Raw genomic sequence first — 20,045 nt, 5'->3', positions numbered from 1 at the left:
AAGGAAATTCTGAGGTGAGGGAGGGAGGAAGCTTTGTATGGAGTTCACAGAAATGCTTTGTTTTAAGGAATGTTTATCTTCAGATGCATAATACAGAACATGCAGAAGCAAAACCTTATTTCAGGATGTTTTATGCTTCTTAAAGCTTTTTCATGTCTGATTTTCCCCTTTTCATAACTTTCCCAGTTTTCTTGCTTGTTTTGCCTTTAAGACACAATTTTAGCAGAACTGATATGATACCACAAATTGTTTTGGCTCAAGGAAAAAAGGTTTCCAAAGATTTTCTGACCCACTTCAGCCTTTCTGCTGCTGGAAAACCCTATTTCAGTACTCATGCTTCCTAGACACTTGAAAAATCTATCCCATTTTCTGCTGCTAAAGGTGTTTTGCAGATGCAAGAGATCACAGTTAAGTTTCTGATCCTGGTGGCCAGATTGCTTAAACTCTCTGTGCTTCACAAATTTTGTAGTATTATGTGAACAACAATAAAGTTGTTTTTCTTTTTGGCTTCTATGATTGTCTCTGCAGGGTCTGAATTATTGCAGTGCCAAATTTCAGAGCCTAGCTTTTTAACTCAACCAACACCCCCTCAGTCTTTTATTTTGGAAACACCTTGTTCAAATCTCTGCTAAGTGGCCCTTATGTTTGTATGGAAACCTTATCAAAAGAGTTGGAAGTCACTCCTGGCCACATCCCTTGGTCTCTGAGAAACACCTTGACAAGAGCATTTTTCCTTCCTTAAGTTACACTGTAATTGCAAGAGATTTGTGATGGTCACTTCCAGGGACACCCAGGTACTAGTGACAGAAGAAAGGATTTGTGTGTTTTCACTGAGAATTGTTAATTTTGTGACTGTACTTCTTGCAAAACTTGCCTGTCAGCATGATTGGGCTGTGAGAGTCCCTGTGACTGCTCTATAAATAGCCTGGATGGACAGAGACCAAACAGAGCACTTAAGCAGTAAGGACTTTTCTGTTGGGCCTGCTGGGTTTGTGCAGGTTGTCATTGTCACTGTCACAAACAGGCTGCAAAAAAATATTTTCAGCTGCTTGAGATAAAATGGGCAGAGATGGAGACTTTGTGTTGGCTCACAACATAGAGATGCTTTCAGGCCAGAAATGTTCTTTCTGCTGCCAACCCCCTGAAGACTTCTTTTGGCTGGAAGGTTCATGTGCTACAGCTTATATATTAGCCCAATAAAAGATTCACAATCTGCCTTGTCTTGCTATCAGTCCATCTCCTAAAAAATGTTGCTGTAGCAAATGGTGGCTCTCATTTGATTTCTATCCAGGGTATTTTAAGGCTGCAAAACCATGCAGGATAGGTGTCTGTCTCAGTGCTGTCCTCTGCCTGTTTTTATGTATGTTTGTATTTATGACAAGATATCCTGCAGCATTAGTTGATTTAAATATTGAAAATAAATGCTCTCCTATTTCTCTGCCTTGGGGCAAGGAGTGATTATTCCAGCCTCTTCAGTGTACAGGAATCTGCATCTCTTGAGGTCTCTCTTCTGCTGTGAGCCCAACATATGAATTCAGTTTGCAAATTCACCTGAGCAATGCTAAGATTGGCACCTAGTTCTTAAGATACCTATACCAGTACTATCCCATGGTCAAAATACTGCTTTGCTTTAGAAATTAGGTTTTTTTTAGACTTGGCCACATGGATCAAGATCCTTCTGTCTCTTTATTGTTTACATCTTGATGTTTCAGTATCACCAGGATACTTTATTATGACCCTGGGAAGCAAACAGTCCACTGCTGGTGTTTTTTTTTTTTTTAGTAACTTGGCAACGTTATCTAAAGCAGAGCAGATTCTTGAAATTGGGACATACTGCAATTCACAGGGACAATGAAAAGTATTTGTGGTACATAATATTTTGCACATTTGAAATCTCTGTTGTATCAATCCTAATCAGAAAAGAGTGCCTGGAGCAAAAAAAAAATACATTGCTATTTAATGTTTTTGATAAAAGTAGTGTTTGCAAAAAATGTATTTAAAAATGGTATAAGAGCTTCACACAGTAGCCTTAACAAGGTTGATAGTGTTGTTTATAAATATGTGGTTAGGGAGATATAAAACTGTAGATCATTGACTTGCTAAGCTTAATACCATTTTCTGAGCTATTTCGGTGTGTCGACTGAATGAATGTTTAGAATCCATGCAGCACATGTAGTAAAAATTTGCATGAAGACCATATTGATTTCAGGTGCAGGAGAAGCATTTCAATGAAGAATAGATGAGCTGCTGGATTCATCTGCATTCTAAGTTGTGAGAATTTGCCCAAGGGACCCCTTGTAGTCCTAATGTGAGCTGGTGGGAGGCATCGCACACGAGATGGATCGAACGACTGCATGCTGCAGTTCTTGAGCTGGTTCCTGGCCTTTCCTGTATAATCCCATTCCATGATGGATTCCATCAGATAGCCTCATTTCTAGCCCTTGACACCAAGGGAAAGCTGCTTCCACAACTACACTTAGAGAGGTAGAAGTAGTTACTCTTCAGTGTGCTCATGACCTGAGTCTAGTGCTGAGTCACCAGCACTTCTTGGTGGCTGCATGCTGGTTTTGGCATTTAGGGGTGCAGAGTTGGGATACCAGCAGCAGGAAAAGGCACAGCCCTTGCAGAGTCAAGGGAGAACCTACATCCCTAGTGAGTGGACAGTGAAGAGAGCTGGAGGAAAATAAAAAAGCATGGGTCGTGCAGCTATTAGTCACAGAGAAATAACAGGAATTTCAAAAAACTGATGCTCATGTGGTGATGTGCCTTTTATGATGAAGTACCTCAATTTGTCATGATAATTTTGACCATTTTGTTTTTTCAAGCCAATGTCAAGATCCTTTTGTGTCCTCAGTCTGGAGATCATTAAGTGTATGACGCATGGAAAATTCTGTTTATCTCTTAAAAATGTAATACTGGGGAAAACAAACTCTTAACCCCATTTTCTGTTGGACACCTTCTGCACTCCAAATTCAATCTATTTCATATATGTGCACTCAAACATTTGTATATATATCTTGCTGCCTCTCAGTGTGGATTTGAAAGTTGCTCTGTGCAGAAATATCATCTGGTCATTGAGAACAAAATACATAAGCACAGAGCTCTGACCCCTGAGATGGCAACACCCCTTACTGCCAGTGTTACAGATGGGTATTTCTCTGGAGGGAGAATTGAAGATATTGAAGGATGCAGTGCATTTAGGAGTTTGTTGTTGCTTTGCTTCAAAGTGAGAAGAGAATCAATAATTTGTTAGGCTGTGAGCTGACGTCTTGTCTGAGTGCCAGCTCCGGTGTCCTCCAGGATAAGCTGCCAAAATGTCTGAGGGAGCAAAGCGGGATGTAAATTCCACAAGTCATTTTCCTGAAACTCTTATGTGGGAAACCTTTAGAAGCCTCTCAGTAAGGACAAAATCCTTCCAGGCTTAATGCTTGTTTGAGCAAAATTCCTTCTGAGGTCAGTAGACCTAATCCTGAAGTCTTATCACTTGTTTACCTTGATGGGATTTGAGAGTGTGTGGGGGGAACAGAGGGTCTTGGGACAGGGGGTGCTGGAAATGCTTTCCTGGGAGGCTGGAGAAAGCCTGCTAGGCTCTGCAGACATGTCTGCAAATGTGAAAGGAAGGCTTGCTTCAGTAAAAATCACCTTTGAGTCCCACTTTCTGAGCAGAGGTAGGAAGAGCAGGTGAGCATCCCTCTTTTCTCTGGAGGATGTTTGGTGCCTGTGGGTGGCCCAGCCCCATCAGTCGGGGATGGTGCATCTCAATTCCATGTGTGTGCTTCTAAAGTGGTGTGCATCTCAGACTTTCTTTTGCATCCTGATGAAAAAAGACCCCCCAGGCTGGCAACCCCCTCAAATATTTTTAATTGTGACACAGTCCATCAGTGTTAAATAGTGTCAGATACAGAAGCAGATGAGGACTGAGATGTTGGATTCTCTTATCCTGAAGCTGGAACACAAGCTCTGGGTTTGCAGTGTGACTCCAGGGAAGGAACCTTGCAGGGGGCTTTGGAGCAGGTCCTGGCTCTGCTTGCCCTATGTGCTGTCATAGTGAAACCCCTAAAAGGCCCCTTGTCCCAGCATTGCAAATCATGGCCTGCCAACAGTGCCCTCAGCAAAGATTTCTCCTGCCTTTCTGTTTTCCTCCCCTCTTTCTCATTGCAAATTGAATTCTATCTCCTTTATAACAGACTCAGCCTTTATTAGCCAAAGATCATGCTTCTTTATTAACCTTTCAGTAAGGCTACATCAGCTGAGTGAAACACCTTTCAGCAGGGCATATGGTATCATAAAAGTTGCTGCTGGTGTCACACAGCTGTGTACAATTTTGTTTGGTTTGAGGCTTTTTGCTTTTCAGTAAAGAGATGGAAAACATTCTTTTCTTTTTTTCTGCTTTCTGGTGAGTGACTTATAAACAGTCTGTGTGAAATTGGCTCTGGAAAATACAATCAGAAAAATATATAGGCTGTTGCATTGTTTTTATGAATCCCAGGTCATGGTACAGGGTAGATTCTGTGGTAAAGTTTCATTAAAAGTAAAGAAGGAACACTAAAAGCTCTGCTCCTGATCCAGGGAAAGTAAAACTTTTTCAGGCCAAGTAACACTGGGCCATCTTGTATTTTGTTCCTTGCTGCTTATCTAAAGTACATTTCTTACATTCAATAGATTTCTACTTCTGGCCATTTATAATCCCATGAGTTTAAGAGTCTTTGATTAATTAAGAGCTGAGAGATTTTCATCATGCTGCCACAACCCTACTGGAAGAATAATATTCAAGTGTTTTGCACTTTGGGGGCATTTGAGGCCAAAATTACAAATAAGTGTCTGTGTAACTATGCACATACATACATAAATATATAGACATATACATATATACACACATACATAAATATACAAACAAACATACATATGTATATATATCTAGGCACATATAAGTGTTCAATTATATCTCTGTCCATATCCATATTTAAAAAAAGAAAAGCCTTAGAAACTAACAGCTTTGGTGGGCAGAATGTAGGTCCTGTTAGAAGTCTTCTAGGTGGGTCTATGGTTGGGTTATAAGCTATTTGCAAGTTAATGGAAGAATTTCAAGAGGTTTGATCCTACAGGTGAAGAAGCATGTGTGATTGTGTGCACATGCAGTAAGTATCTGGGAGGGATGTCTGTACTTAAACTGATCAGACAAGTTTTATTACTTCTGTCCATCAATTATTTGAAATATGAGAGGCTGAGCCTGTTAGGGTAGCTTAGAAATATCTTTCAAAAATGGGTTTTGGCACAGGAAAGGATCCCAAAGCAAGGAAAGGACTGTGTCAAACTGTACTTGAACAGTGGGAAGGTAGAATGCATGTGAAAAACAGCTGAGTTAAAAGAATGTGTAAATGAAGGGACAGACAGTTCAGTTGAAACTCACAACTGCACTAACCGTGCTGGTGTTAGATGCCTAACTCCACAATAAATCCTGAATCCCACAGCTCAAGATTTAGGAATAAGAGTTCTTAACTTCATTCTTATTTGACAGCATGAGCCAGTGCCTCTCACACCACTGAACCTGGTTGCCAGCTCTCAAAAAGCTTGGGCAGTTCTGGACCAAATGGGTTTTTAATTCCATGTATAGATGTTTATGGTGCCACAAGGGAAGTGTCTAGTCTGAATCAGCAAATCTATCCTGAGATGAGTGATGCAAAATGAAAGCAGTCAGGAAAAGAAGTATTTGTTGATGGAAGTTATCAAAACACCACTTATTTTAGTGAAGATTGGAAAACAGCTTTGTTGGCTAAGAGAATTTACAAATGTGTCATTATGCTGCTGCTAAGATCACACCTGTAGCATCATGTACCAAGATCATGCTCTTAATGTCAGAAACCAGACTCCAAAGGAAGACTGTGCCATTGAAGGAGATACAGAAACAGGAATGAATTTAGCCAGTTTCATATAGAGAAATGCTTAATGGCAGGATGATCATCTTAAGGGTCATTTAATAGCAGGAAAAGGAAATGATACATAACACAAGTAATAACACAAAGAACAGTGAATTCAATTTAATAAAGGACAAATTCAAATTGAAAATGAGGCTAAACTTTTAGATGGTTAGGGGCAGGCAGAAAGGGAAATCATTTGCTTAATGAGGTAGTTCTGACAAACTGGGTAGAAATAGTCTATTTTCTGAAATCAGCGAGTGTGGGGTTCAGTCTTTCCTGCCTGATACTGGGGGCTCAGTGGCAAGTCCAGGGGTGTTTTGTCAGCCTTGACCATCATGACCATTAGTTGCATTAATAATCCGTGTTTGAATAAAGGCACATTGTAGAATCCTTCTTGTTTCTCTAACACTGAAGAAAATAATTGGATATTTTGTATCTTCATAATATGAAACAGAACCTTAAGTATGCTATGGTTATACAGGTGATGGAGATTCACAGCCTCATAATTTTTGTGCCTGGTCAGACTTGTCAGGCTGGGGGGGACTTTTCATGGGGTTGTGGGGGTTTGGGTACTTCACTCTTCACTGTTTTGAGGACAGTGGACACCTCTGAGGTACCTGTTGGAAATCCTACTCTTGTATTCCACTCCTACTGTTTCCTTGAAGCTGAGCTGACCTCATGGCTGCTGTTACACAATGGGTGATCTTAATTCCCCACCTGAGGAACTTGCTGTTCCAAATGGGCTCTTGGGCTCCTGCCTGCTTGCAGCACATTTTAGGAGCATTTCTGAAATCAGCCTAGTATCTGTATTGCCAGGAAGGCTTTATGGAAAAGAGACTACACATGCATACTGGCAGAACCTCACATTTGAGTAAAAGTGAATGAACCAAATGTATTTCCAATGCAAATTTACTGGAACTGGTGAACAGTGCAAGAATTGATACTGATATTTAAATCAATGATTCTGATACAATGAAGATAAATTATTAACAAAACTCTATCTTTTTGTAGCACAGATATACAGCTGATAGTTCTGGCTTTATTTTAAACATGTTGATAGGCACAAAGTACCTGATTGATGAGGTTGCATAGGAATCTCAGCTAATAGTTAATGAGTGCCAACTGATGAGTTTTGCAATGTCTGAAAATGAAAGGGTGACATTCAGTGTGTGGAGGTGGCTCCTATTGTCCAAAACAGCTGATGATTACTGTGTTTAAGAAACAGAACTCTTATAAGGATTTGAACTGTCAAAAATTAAATGCAATTTTTCCAGGATCTTGATAATTATCAGGAAATTAATGTAAAACTGTGATCTCATGTCATTTGGAAAATTAATGGAATAATCCAATGGGAAGAGCTTGCTAGGTATCTGACTGTACACTGGAATAAGTCTTTAGGCATTGGTGTCTGTCAATAGCAATGGAAGTGGAGAAGACAGTAGATTTTATTCTGTAATTACCAGAAATGAAAATGGGAGGTGTCCTAAAGAGAAATACAGTATTGTTGCTTTTAGCAAGGAAACTAGGTTAGCCTAAATAACAGCACTGGTTGTTTCATGCTACTATGGATGTGGGTGTTGGAAAGCTTGCTGGAAGATTAATTTATTCCTGTAAAAACATTGCTTTATAGAGATCTTCTTTGAGCTTTGAGATTTTCATTGGAGAAGGGCAAAATTAGCAGTTTCCAGCTACCAGAAAGTTTCAGATGGAAACCTGGTTGCTAGTCAAGTTTCTTTCCCCAATGCAAACACATAAACACTTGTAGGAAATCATCTGTACTGCTGTAGACTTTATTTGCTCTGCAGTACAAATGAGTCCATTCTTGCAATCTCTGCTGTCTCTTGGTTCTCCAGCATCCCTTGCTGGATGTACAAGTCACTTTAGCTGCAAACTCCTCTCTCCAGCTGTGAGATTTCAAGTTTGCTTCTAAGTCTCTGTTGCCATCAAAAGTTTGTATGTTGCTTGAAGGACTTGCCATCCCAATTGCTTTCAGACCTTCTCTGTTTTCGGTGAAAATTAGTAACAAAGTGTTTGAGATGTTCTATGGAAGTGATGGCAGCAGTTGCATTGGCACTAAACATCAAAGAAAGAAGCTGTAAAGGCTGAGGAAAGTAAATGTGAATTATCAGGAGTCAGTGCAAGAAATTTGGGTGCAGGAACTCAATAGTTGTGGCTGGGGACAAGCACAGGTTTAATGCACCTCTCATATGAGGCACTGAAGCAGTTCAACAATAACCTATGAAAGTTATACTAGTAGTGTTCCAGGATCATAGAAAGATAACGCTTCCACAGTGTTCTGTCAGAACATTTTTTGCACCTATATAGCACATGCCCAGTGTTTATCAGCTGATATGTGGCATGTACTGGACCCAGCCACGTAACTGACTTAAGCTTTAGTTTTTTATGCTGTGAAATTTAGTCGCTCCTTAGGGTGCAAATGCCAGGTGGTCTCATCTTTATCCCTGTGTACAATGGGCAATGCTTTGTGGGATGAGGGAAGGCTTTCCTGTATTGTTCAACTAAGGAGTGACTTAAAATATCTTCCCTCCTTTCAGGAGGTGTCAGTCACATTTTTTTTGTTAAATCCTGTGTCTGTCCTAGGTAGTTGAACAGAGTAGTTCATCACCAGGGGAAAACAAGTCTTTTTTTATAACTCTTCATTTTGTCTTGGCTTGTCAGTGTCTGGCAGAGTCTCCATCCTTTGTGCCATTCCTCTTCAGCTCACTAATAGAGACATCATTAGCTCTGCATATAGTGGCAGGCTTAGGGATTTCATTACTTTTCTGAAGTTTCCTTCGCTCTTTCTTGGGTTCTCTTTGAAATGTATTTTCTTTTTAGGTAAAAAAGGATGGGTTCTGCTCTGAATCTGGTCTTTGCTCTGCTCTTAGCACTTGTAATTACTACAGGACTGCACTGACCTGAAGCGATGCTGCAACTGTGATTAACATTTCTGTTTGGAAAAGCATTTATGATGCTGGCATGTGCATCTCATTTTGATAGGTTTGCTTGTACTCTTTAGAAAAATCTGAGGAGGTTTATAATTGCTTGTTTTGTAATAGAGACACAAAGAATTAAGTAAAGGATTTATAAGTAATCTCTTTTTTCCTCTAGCCAAAGAAGCACTGTCATGTTTTCATATATTAGCTTACTTAGGGTCAGAATTTGACTTCTCTCTGAATTTGATAGGCATATATAAGTGCTGCATCTGAGTAGTTCACAGAGGGATTTGGCACTTTGAATTTTAAATGCAGTGCCAAAAGTGTGGAGAGAACAGTGTAGCTTGATTAGAATGGAGCCCATGCAATGACAGGAGGTACATTTTCAGCAAAAATTACTGTGAGAGGAGACGATGACTTAGGAAACCAATTGCAATTAAAATTGTTGTAACTGAGTTGATACTGGAGACAGAAAACTGCTAGCTTTTGATATTTGCTAGCTAGGCAGAAACTGAGAAAATATGTGTTTTCTGAGAACAGAGATATGGAGGAAAGATGGCTTATGTTTAAGGCTCTACACAGGGACTCAGAAAATTGACTTCAGTTCCTTTCCTGGCTGCCTCACAGGATGCCTCTGTAGTCTTGGGGACGATTACAAAGTTTTCACCATATGTTTATGCTGCTTCTAGTGATCTGGAGCCCTCATTTTAGTTGGGTTTCATGAAATTCTAGCTTACCAAGTAATATTTACTCACTTGTGTATACCAGAATGTAAAAACAAATGCTCTGTGGGAAAATTAAATTGAGTCACATTTACACTGAATAGAGTTTCTGTGTCCTGGTTAGTGATGGATTAAAAGAAGGCCCTTCAAAAATTATGACATATCAGACTCAGTGCTCAGACCCAGAACAAGATAATTTAAATTGTTTCCAAATATGTTGTGAGGAGGGAAAAGGGAGAAGGGGAGGTGGTTGTTACCATGAAGTTTATGAGCTATTTTCCCAGGATCTTTGTCACATAACTCAGGAAAGAGGAAGGATGTGAAGTAGAGAGATCCTTCCTCAAAGAGGACTTTATAACACCATTATTTGTATCAGCCAAATGCAGACACACTTCTTTTATAATGAAGCAAAAACATCCTTTTTTTTTTTTTTTTTTTTAATAGATAAATCATCCACAAACAAGCTTATGTGAAAATTAGAAGGAAGAATTCCAAAGAGGCATGCCAGAGAAGGAAGTTTCCAGAGTGCAAGGGATTCAGAGAAGACTGCAGTGGGACTGTCTCTGAGAGGGAGCATTTACATCACCCATTCTTGACGGGTTTACCTTTTGGGACTCTGACCTTGGACTGCAGCTGGGACGTTTGTCTTGGATTTGTCCTCTGGGCTGGTGAGTTACTGATGGAATGACACACATCTCTGTTGGGCTGAAACGTGATATTTTCAAATTGCTCAGTGTGAAGGGTTTTGGTCTCTGATCATTCTGTCTCCTGCTCCAGTGATGAGAGGATATGTCATGTAGTTAGAGCACAAATCTGAAGCTGGAAGACTTGGCCACTGTTCCTGAGTCTGCCACAGCCTGTTTGTGATTTTGGAAACGGCAGAGAATGACTGACATGAGATGTAGCATTTTCCAGTGGCTCAATGTCTTAACTCTGCTGTCATTAGACTCAATGGGACTTTCTCTCTTGACTTTGTTGGGAGCCTTAAATTTCAGACTGTCTATAAAGCATGTAGGTTCCTCTAATCATTTGAATATTAAAAGAAAAAAAAAAGGTGTGCTTGCTGCAGTATAGGGAGTTGATGCAAACATTTTAGCTGCTGTATAATGGGCAGGGAAATCACAGTTAAGTAAAAAGATGGGTCACTGCTGCCGGCCCTGGTTATTTACTGCTTCAAATCCAAAACAGTGTTGGTATGTTTTGCCAGAGTTCATTGTTACCCAAGAACCTACTTCTCAGTTACTCAGGACAGATAGATGTGATATAGTATAAGCAGGGGAATGCTGAGTAGAAGTTGATTCATTTGGTCCTAGAATATATCCCACAAAAACTTAACAGATTTTCCATAGGAGCACTACAAGAAGGTACTATTTATAGTTTGTGCTCATTTTGTGCTGTCTGAAACTAGGAAGAGTTTCCACTTTGGAAAGGTTGTAGTTTCAGTTTGGAAAATGAAAAGGCATTTTTAAACTACTTATTGAAAATTATTTTTTTTATTTTGACAGAAATATAAAATGTTTCTCTCTGATTTTGTAGAATGATGGACACAACACAGAGGAGGTTGTTTCCAGAATGACCAAAATGGTCCGATCGTATCGATTCATTTCCCTTTGGTCTGTCTGGCAAAGACATATGGGTCCAGAAAATGTTTTTCCAGGGGAAGTGTCAGTTTCAGTCCTGCAGACAGTTCCCAGGCTGGGAGTCCTGTGAAAGAGAGGAGATGTGAAGGAGGCTGCAGGAATCAATCAATCAAGTGGTGCCATTAGCAGGCAGCAGTCTGCAGAGACGTGTTCAGAAAGCCCCAGAAATCCCAGATATACTGTTCTTTTGCAGGCTGCTATACTGAACATAGACATGGTCATCTCACAAGGGAGAATGGGATCATTTGGCTTAATTCTGCTGCTGGACAAAAATACACATCCAGAGGGACTGAGTGCCACAGTGCATAGAGGAAAAAGGGATAGTCATGTGCTCCTTATGCTCCAGAGGCTTGCTCAAGCAACTCTCTCCTGTACCCTGGGCAGTCTAGGGGCAGAGGAATGTTATTTTATTGAGAGCTGTTTGAGTGCATATCAGGGATCCTAAAAGCCCTGTGAGTTTGATCTTAAAATTTACTTGGACTTCCAGTACTTTGGTTTGTGGCATGGCTGCTGCAAGCTGGGTGCTGCTGGCCAGTAAAAGCACTGGTCCTTTGGCTGTTTCACCAGTGTCCTGCCCCATGAGCTGGTGGGAAGTCGAGCAGCCGACAGGACTGGCAGCACAGGTTTGATCCCCTCTCATCTCTTCTTTCAAAGGCCTGGCAAAACTGAAAGACTGGATGGGTCAATGTCAACAGATCAAACTTTAATCAGGCAAGAGTCATGTTGGAAATTTGTTGAGTAGAGCTGCTCTCTGTATCCTGGGTCTGGCTAAGAAACAATGCAAAAGGTAAACTTGGCTGAGTGGCTTTTAATTCTTTGATCTTCCTTGCTCAGAGTGGTACATTCTGCACCAGAATGGTGCAGCTGTACACTTTGGAGAAGGAATAGAAATTTTCTTTAACTAAAGATGTTTGCAGTCATTTCCTATCTCTCCTTGAATTCTATTCATATTCATGGATTTGGTGCTAATGAGAACCATAACTATATGTTAAAAATATCTTTCCCTTAAAACATCTCTTGGAATAGCCAAAGGGGAAAAATAGATAATGAACAACAGCTTCCTCTAAATTTTTGATTCATCTAATCACCTAAATGAATCAGTGTTAAAGAAAAGCCTACAGCTTGGAGTGACCATCCAGGACAGTCTGTCTGGCTCTGACTTACCCTACCTTTCCTGTGTATCCAGTGTGTTCTGCTGTGGGACTATGGTCTGTCCTCAGGTGCCTGCCACACTTAGCAGTCTGTAATCAGACTGAATCCAGGACAAATGTTGGCTATGACAAAAAACTATTTTCAAGCAGCTTTAGGTCTAGTTTAGGTCTTTTAGAATCAAACTTTCATCTTCAGTTTAAATCCACTGAAGGAAAGGGTTTATCTTTCACATGTCTTGAAAGAACCTAGAGCTAAGTATTGAATTTGAGTGCTATACCAGCCCTGCCTCTGTGACCTTCTGTGCATATGTACATGCTTTTGGTGACAGGCTTAAGTTAATAGTCATAGGAAAAGGCAGGAATGGAACTAATGCCTAACTCCAGGGTGATCTTGCAAGCAATGAGGAATAGTGTCTGGGACAAACTGGCTCATAAGTTGGGGTTCCCCCCTTCCCCCTGCTGTGCCACTGGTTGGCTGTAAAATCCTTTGCAAATAATTCACCTTCTCTGGAGGTTCAGTTTAGCTTTTGTACAGCAAGAACAATGATTCCTTTCAGCTCTGCAGCCCACAGTGGTGATTGCATGGGGCTAATGAGCAGTAATGCAACCTTCAGGGAGCTGCAGTGCTGAAGCCACTCTAGAGAGTGTTTTGTGCTGGGAGAAGAATAGATCCTTAAAATATTTAATCAACAATCACTGGGTATATATACCCCCACTTCTGGATTAAATACTCTTGGTGATTTAGGGATCTATTATGTCTTTACCTCTTTTGTTTATCTCATGTTCTCATCAATCAGAGCTTCACTTTAGACCATGATAAAGCACTTTAACCATGCCTTTACTGGCTATAGTTGTTAGGAAATCTGCTACGTATTTTTAACCTTTTTAAAATAGCGATTCCATTCTCACTTTCTGAACTACCTTGATTTTTTTTTTAAGGGAAACAATAATGAATTTCCATATGGGTTATACCTTGTAAAAAGATTATCTCAATTTGCTCTTTTTTAGAAACTTTTCAGAAGGGAAGGCACTGTCCCAATGCACAGAAGCAATTTTTCTTTTCAATGGATCCTGTGACTCAAATCTAAACCTTTGCTCTCAGAGGAACACTTTTCAAATGTTTACTTACTGCTTGATTCCTGATAGGCAGTCTGGAGAAAAAAAACAGATGAGGTGTTACTCGTGAAAGTTATACTGCTTTATATTGTTTGAAAGGCAGAGATTGAACTGATTTGTCTAGCAGCTTGCCTTTTCTCAGCTGGGGGAAAAAGTTCCTTTGTAGCTCAGGCTTTTATCAACAGTCCAATAAAAGTTTCTTATATATATACATAAAAAAATCATACAACATATAAAGCCTTTTATCTTGATGGCTGAAAAGTAGCTGACAAATTTGTTAAGTAATTTGTCAGCTACTTTCCTCAAAAGTTATCTCTTACTCCAGAAAGTTATCATAGAGTTATTTCTACGCTAGGTGAAATTATTCTTGCTACTAATAGCTTTGAAATAACAATCAGACTTGTTATGCATGCATTACAAAATTTTAATCTACAAATTTTAGAAATGTTTTCCTAGTCCTTCCTAGCTGAAACAGGTTGTTGTATATGGGCAAAAACTGCATAAACTGATGGGGTTTGCTCCTCTGTTTTACCTCTGGACCCATCCCAGGCTTGGAGAGGAGCCTCTGGGCAAGGAGTGAGTTCTCTTCCAGGGGCCTTGTAAAGTTCCTCACAGCAATTTGCCCCTTATCTCACTAGTGACACCATGATCTTCCATGGCCAGTGTTCCACATAAGCCTTACATATCAGCAGTGTTTGCCTTTTCTGGAAGAGTTCTGGATATACATCTCTCATGAGTACACTCTCTGAATCTGAGAGGGGAATCCTCTTGGCTTCTGAACCTTTCCCCTGTGCAAGTTGTTGGTTGCCTCATGAGCAGACTGGTTGCAAGGTGTCTGAGGGTTTTGTGAAGGGATCCATAGCAGGAGTGTGTTAATGGAGTCAAGTGCTATTCACTGGCTCCAGTGGATTTCACTGCACCCTTGGCACGTTGCTGCTTCCTGTGCAGAACTTGGCTGAAGGAGGTAGAACTGCAAGACATCATCCCAAATTCCAGCTGGGATGCGTAACTTGGCTACATGACACTCGCCCCTCTTTACCCCCCTTAACTATTTCCCATGTTAAATAGTTTCTCAGGACTCCAAGGGGAAAGAGGAAATAGTCTCCAGGCCAATGATTCTCATAAGTAGAAAAATTACATAAATAAATTAGCAATGATGAATAGGAAGAAATTATCACTTGTCTCACTTGCCTGGAAGTTGTAGCTTGCTGAAATGACAGCCTTGGTGTCGTGGGGTTGGGATGCAAAGAGTGAATGATGGAGGTAGGGATTTATTTTTTATATATTAAAAAAAAAAAAAAAAGTGTGATTTATTTTCCTTTAATGCAGCCTGCTCCAAATTTTCAGTTTTACATTAATAGCTGCGGGAACAGCAGTTCTTACTGCCATATACTTTAGCTATTAACACTGTGTCTTATTTGACAGTACGTCTCTCAATTTATTTTTTTTTATTCCCTTGCGATCATAAAATATGTATCAGCCTTCCTTTCTAATCTCCTTTGGCATGTCCAGCTAGTTATTTTGTGTCTTTCCTCCTTTTGAATTTGATTTTTCTAACAACATATACTTAATCAGAAAAATGAAACCCTCTATTAAAAATCCCTTTTTAAAGAATTTGAAACCTGATTGAATTCATATTTAATGGAATGATTTCTCCAGTAGCCCCTAACAGCTTTCCACCCAAAATGTTTGCTTCACTGATATTTTAATTGCTGTAATAATCAGCATTCTGAGTACGAGGTCTTTCCTCCAGCTCAGTAAATCCATACTGGCTGAGTAAAGCATGTCTGTGATTTATGTGCAGATAAACAGCTTTGGATCCTGTCCAATCACTTCATCAGTTTTAATTCGGCTGCCTAATCAGTAGCAAACAGGAGGGTTGTTTTTTGCAGGTTTGGTTGTGGGGGGTTTTTTTGCTTTATTTTGTTTTTAACAGGGTTGGGGGTGTTAATACAGGGTTTGGCATGTTCCCCAGAATGGCACAAATAGCTCCCCATTTCTGATCATCTTTGTGTCAAAATCAGCTGTAACTTTCTGAAAGAGTTTGTAAGAAGGGGACGAGATGCCAAGCGGTGCCTTTGGGCTTTCGTTGGTATCTAAGGAACCAGGCAGATATGCAGTCTGAACAGCCAGTCTGCTCTTATCTCATGGTTTATAAAGGACATCCCTCAGATGCCTGAGAAAAGTGGAAGAGCTCATACAAAAGCAGATTTTGTTTACTCTCTGCATTTAGGGGTTGATGCCTTCAAAATAATTTCCACAGCAATTATGTTACTGCAGTTGCTGTTTCTTACTAGTCAAAGTGGCGTGGAAGGGTCCTGGGAGGTGCAGGGGGCATAGTGGGTGCAGCTGAGCAGGGCTGGGACAGGAGAGCCCATTCCCCCCTTTGCACCCTCAGCCATGGGCATGGCACTGTACAAGGCAGAGGGCTCCAGATCACTCTGGGCTGAGGGTCTTTGAGATTAAGGCTCGTGACCACAGCTCCTGACCTCATTTTTGTCTACAGTAACCTAAGCAAATGCCTGTAAAGGTTAAAACACTGCATCATTTATATTATCATCTATTCGTGCCATGTGTCAAGAGGTGAAGCATTCTCTGATTTATAAGCAGCCTCTGAAGGATTACAGAGCAACCCCGTTTTGGACACCAGATCTAGGGCAAGCAATACCATCTGTAATAACAAAGCTTACCTAAAGAGCTTAGCATGGTTTGAGTGGTAAACCATGGCTGTGTGTCTGTGAACCATATCAGCTCTCCTGGCTCCCTTCACTTCAGAATGTCACTGTGCCTGGTCACTCCATTTGCACTGGGAAACTGCAAGAGGTATCAGTAGCTCTTCCTCTCTATCTGTTTGTCTCCTGTTTCATAGCAGCACTTGCTCTGCAAGCAAGGAGCAGGCTTGGGAAAGCTGTGCTGGGCTGTGGGTACCATTGGGGTGTTACAGGGCAGATTGACTGGGAAGAGAACACTGGCACTGGGGATTCACATCATAACTTGGTTGACACATGCCACCTTTTCCCCACGTCAGATTAAGCCCTCCCAGCTCTGTATTCCACTCTTATGAGGAATCTCAACCAGAGCTGCTCAATTCAAATTTTTTGGCTCAGCCTTAATTCCTTGCACACACCCAAAAATGTAGGGGCTTTAAATAGATTTTTAAATCATCATGAAATTCAGAGAATTAGGCTGGGCTGGAGGGAAGGGCAGGGCACTGAGTATGTGGCATTTTGGGATCAGTTCTCTGTACAAATGTGGGTGTCCCAAGGGACTTTGGGTGAGATGTGTAATCCATCTGCTGTTGGATTTTTCACAGTTTGCAGAAGGGCAATGACACCTTGTTACCTTTGACTGATGATAAAGAGAGAAAAAACCCATTAATGAAGAGAAGACATTTAGAGACAGTGATGGTTCTGGTACAGCTCCACCTCCACTAACAGCACTTACTGAGCTTTTTATCTGCAATGCTTGAACAGTTTTCAAAAATTATTTTCAAAAATGTGTGTGGAGGGGGAAGTTTGGCCATTATACTGTTATTTATATTATGCTGATTCTTTTTAATTGATGGCAGCCCTGTGGAGGGACTACCAGGCTTGGGATGTTCCTGGCTTTGATTGAGCATGATCTATAGGTTTGGTTCTGTTAAACTTAACAGGAGCTCTGGGCATTCCTGTTAAAATTGATGGGAAATGAACTTCAAGAGTCCTGAAAGATGAAGACTATCCCATCTGTCTATCTGCTGCTTTAATGGAGAGATGAGAAAGGTTTCATGCTGTAACCTGGCAGGAAATTCAAATGTCTGAGAAGATATTTCAGGAGAAGGCTCAGTGTCTTGCAGATCAATGGGTTCATTTGAGAATCCTCTATTCTCTAGCCAAAAGGGAGCTATTATGTTTAGAGAGGCAGTGTGCAGACCAGAATTCTGCTGATGAAACCTAGAGTTTGTGCTGTCCAGTGGCTTACTTTATAGAAATATATACCTGCCTGTCCTGGAGGTTTGAGCTAACAGATGGATCTTGTTTGCTCACAAGCTGATGTGATGGGCTTTGATCTGGTTCCTGGGATATCACTGAAGAAGTATTTCCACTGTCATTTTAAAAAAGCAGGAATTATCTTACAGTGAAGACTGGGTCCTTTTGGAGGGTGCTCTGTCACCCCTGGGTTTCTCTGGATGTCCCACCTTCAGGATTCTGCCCTAGAAGAACAGCTGCAGAAATGTTCACATCTTCATCCCTTTCCTATGATTTCTTCCATGAGGAAAGTGATAGCAGAAGGAAGGAAATGTGAGAGTCTGGATGTGTGTTAGTCTTCATATGTTGAAAGAGGGGACTGTGAGAGCCTTTTCTGGGTTATGGAAATGTGATGAATGAGGTTTCTTGATGAAAACAATTGCTTCAGTCCTCTCAGTGAACTGCATGACTGGTTCCTCTGTTTCTGCAGTTTGGTTTTTTTCAGAGGGTGCTGCATTTATCATGACTTTCCTTTATAGTGTTTTTTTTTCCTACTTTCCCTTTTTACCCTCCCTTTCCCTTTTTCCCTTTCACTTTTCTTGATTCATACAGTATAGAAGCCATTGTTCAAAAAATAATTACCAGGGTGGTAAGAAGTCTAAAGCTAGACTTCTAAAGAAGTCTATGGCTAAAACCTGATGGCCTGTCCCTGAGTGCAGCACCTTAACCTACAGAAGCCCTCTGGCATTACATAGAATTTTGTCAGATCAGATACTAGTTCCCCTGGAAAAAGCATTTTGTCTTTTTAGTATCTCCATTCCTTGTCTATGATGTAGCATTAGCAGCATGTGCTCCTTCTCAGGAGCACAGTGAGGAAAAACCCATCTGGTTTGTGAATGCACAGAACATTGCTCTAATGGAAACAATGTAAATAAGATAAATTATTTCACTGAGTTTGTCTGTCGAGCATAATAGGTAGCAGGGTCAGAATCTCTTTGCAGTGATTAATTTCTTACTGGCTGAGTGGGATTTGTGCTCACCAGCCGTTGTACAGAGGCGTCCTCCAGTTTTTGCTGTCTCTGTCTTTTCCCTGCCTACACTTTTTGCTCTTTGATCTCCTGCTGGTGAGTTTCAGGGAGCAGAGACTACCACAGCCAGTGTCTGCACTGTGCTCAATGCAGAGTTCAGGCACGGGGTAGGCTTTGTGGTGCTGCCATTATTAAAGGATAAATTAGTACAAAATAATATAGAATTTGTTAGAATTTGTCATAATTTTTTTGCCTTTTTACTTTCATGAGACTGTTTTGGGGTTTGGTTAAGACATAAAGGTGAAAACAGCAAGAATAACATTTTAGATGTGGGTTTCTTGAGCAAATTTGTTCATTCTGAGCTTTGCTTTTGGTGTTCCAAAGAGGGGGTTTATGGCTCAAAACCATGTGCAGGCTCTCTGCCCTGCCACACCTGCTGTGATACTGGGGGCAAATCGTGTGGGCTGCACTCACACATCATCTGTCTGCAGCTCCTGCTTTGACTGGAGCAGCTCAAATAATTCTTGACTAACCTGGGTGCATCTGTAGTTCAACTGGCAGAATGGAAGGTGCAATGAGCTCCAGCAGGAGTGAATGATGAGGCACAGTGATGGATGGTGGGGACAGGAGAGTTCCCAAAGAAAGTATTGCAATGAGGAGGAAGATATGTGTGCACAGCCTACATTTCTCACTGGTGCAGATCTCCCACTTGGAAACTGGGACAAGAGTGATTTCTTGTCTCTTCTGTGAGGATGAAGCATTTAGGATTACAAAAAGTTCAAACAGGGCTGCAAAATTTATCAATCAGATTGTGTTAAAATATTTATTGTTTCCACATTTACTGCTACCCAGTCTGGGTTGTGGGCTAGGATTTTTTGCAGAAAGCAAATAATTGCAGCTGAAGGTACTTTTGAAGCAACCTTCAGGTGAGCATTAAGGAAAATTTTTATATTGCTTTGTGGTTAAACTTAAATAATACTTTCACTACATTTGATTTCATATAATTCAATGGTGATTCAAATAATGTCAAAATTCTCCCCTATCTGGTATAAGATGCAATTAGAAATATCTACTGAAGACTAATTTTCTGGTCTTTTCACAGGTCACTTAAGATTTTCCCTGGAGCATGACTTCAAATATGACACTTCAGTAATGCAGAAGCTGTAAGTAAATAATATCATGTTTGTGGCCCTTGTTTAAGAGCTGTGTTTACACTCTTTCCAGAACTTTGCTAGTATTCATCTTTGCTAGACTCTGTCTAACTACAAGCTTGCAGGGAAATCACTGAGAGAAGACTTGGTTTCAAAGTCAATTGTGCCATTTCAGATGCTTTGCTTTATCAGCTTCTTTTTTAATCTAAGAACTCCAATAATGGTTGCCTAATCTGCAGGAAGAAAGCCCAAGACATCTGTCAGTATTGCAGGAAATGTTACAAGCAGACAAAATTAAAAATCACCCATTAGCATCTATGAGCAGTGAAAAAAATGCAATGATACATTGCCAAAAGCTGGAATGCTGTTGGTTACCAGGCACAGCACAAAGGCCAAGAACATTGCTTTGCTTGTGGTACTAATTAAAAAGGCCTAG

General features: G+C 40.6%; 1 protein-coding gene across 4 annotated transcripts in view; it reads left to right on the top strand.

The window, feature by feature from the left end:
* SEMA5B (semaphorin 5B) overlaps nt 1–20,045 on the top strand; it is a gene marked incomplete at its 3' end in the record, with an annotated part of 260,024 nt that overhangs the window by 62,551 nt on the left and 177,428 nt on the right. For all 4 annotated transcript variants that reach the window (XM_079310512.1, XM_079310509.1, XM_079310510.1 and 1 more), the window contains exons 2-3: nt 10,021–10,244; nt 19,561–19,621. The remainder of the gene's footprint in view (nt 1–10,020; nt 10,245–19,560; nt 19,622–20,045) is intronic.

The sequence above is a fragment of the Erithacus rubecula genome, assembly GCF_903797595.1.
Source record: "Erithacus rubecula genome assembly, chromosome: 8".
Lineage (NCBI taxonomy): Eukaryota > Metazoa > Chordata > Aves > Passeriformes > Muscicapidae > Erithacus > Erithacus rubecula.
The sequence above is the reverse complement of the archived record's forward strand: the minus strand, read 5'-3'. Positions and strand labels throughout refer to the sequence as shown.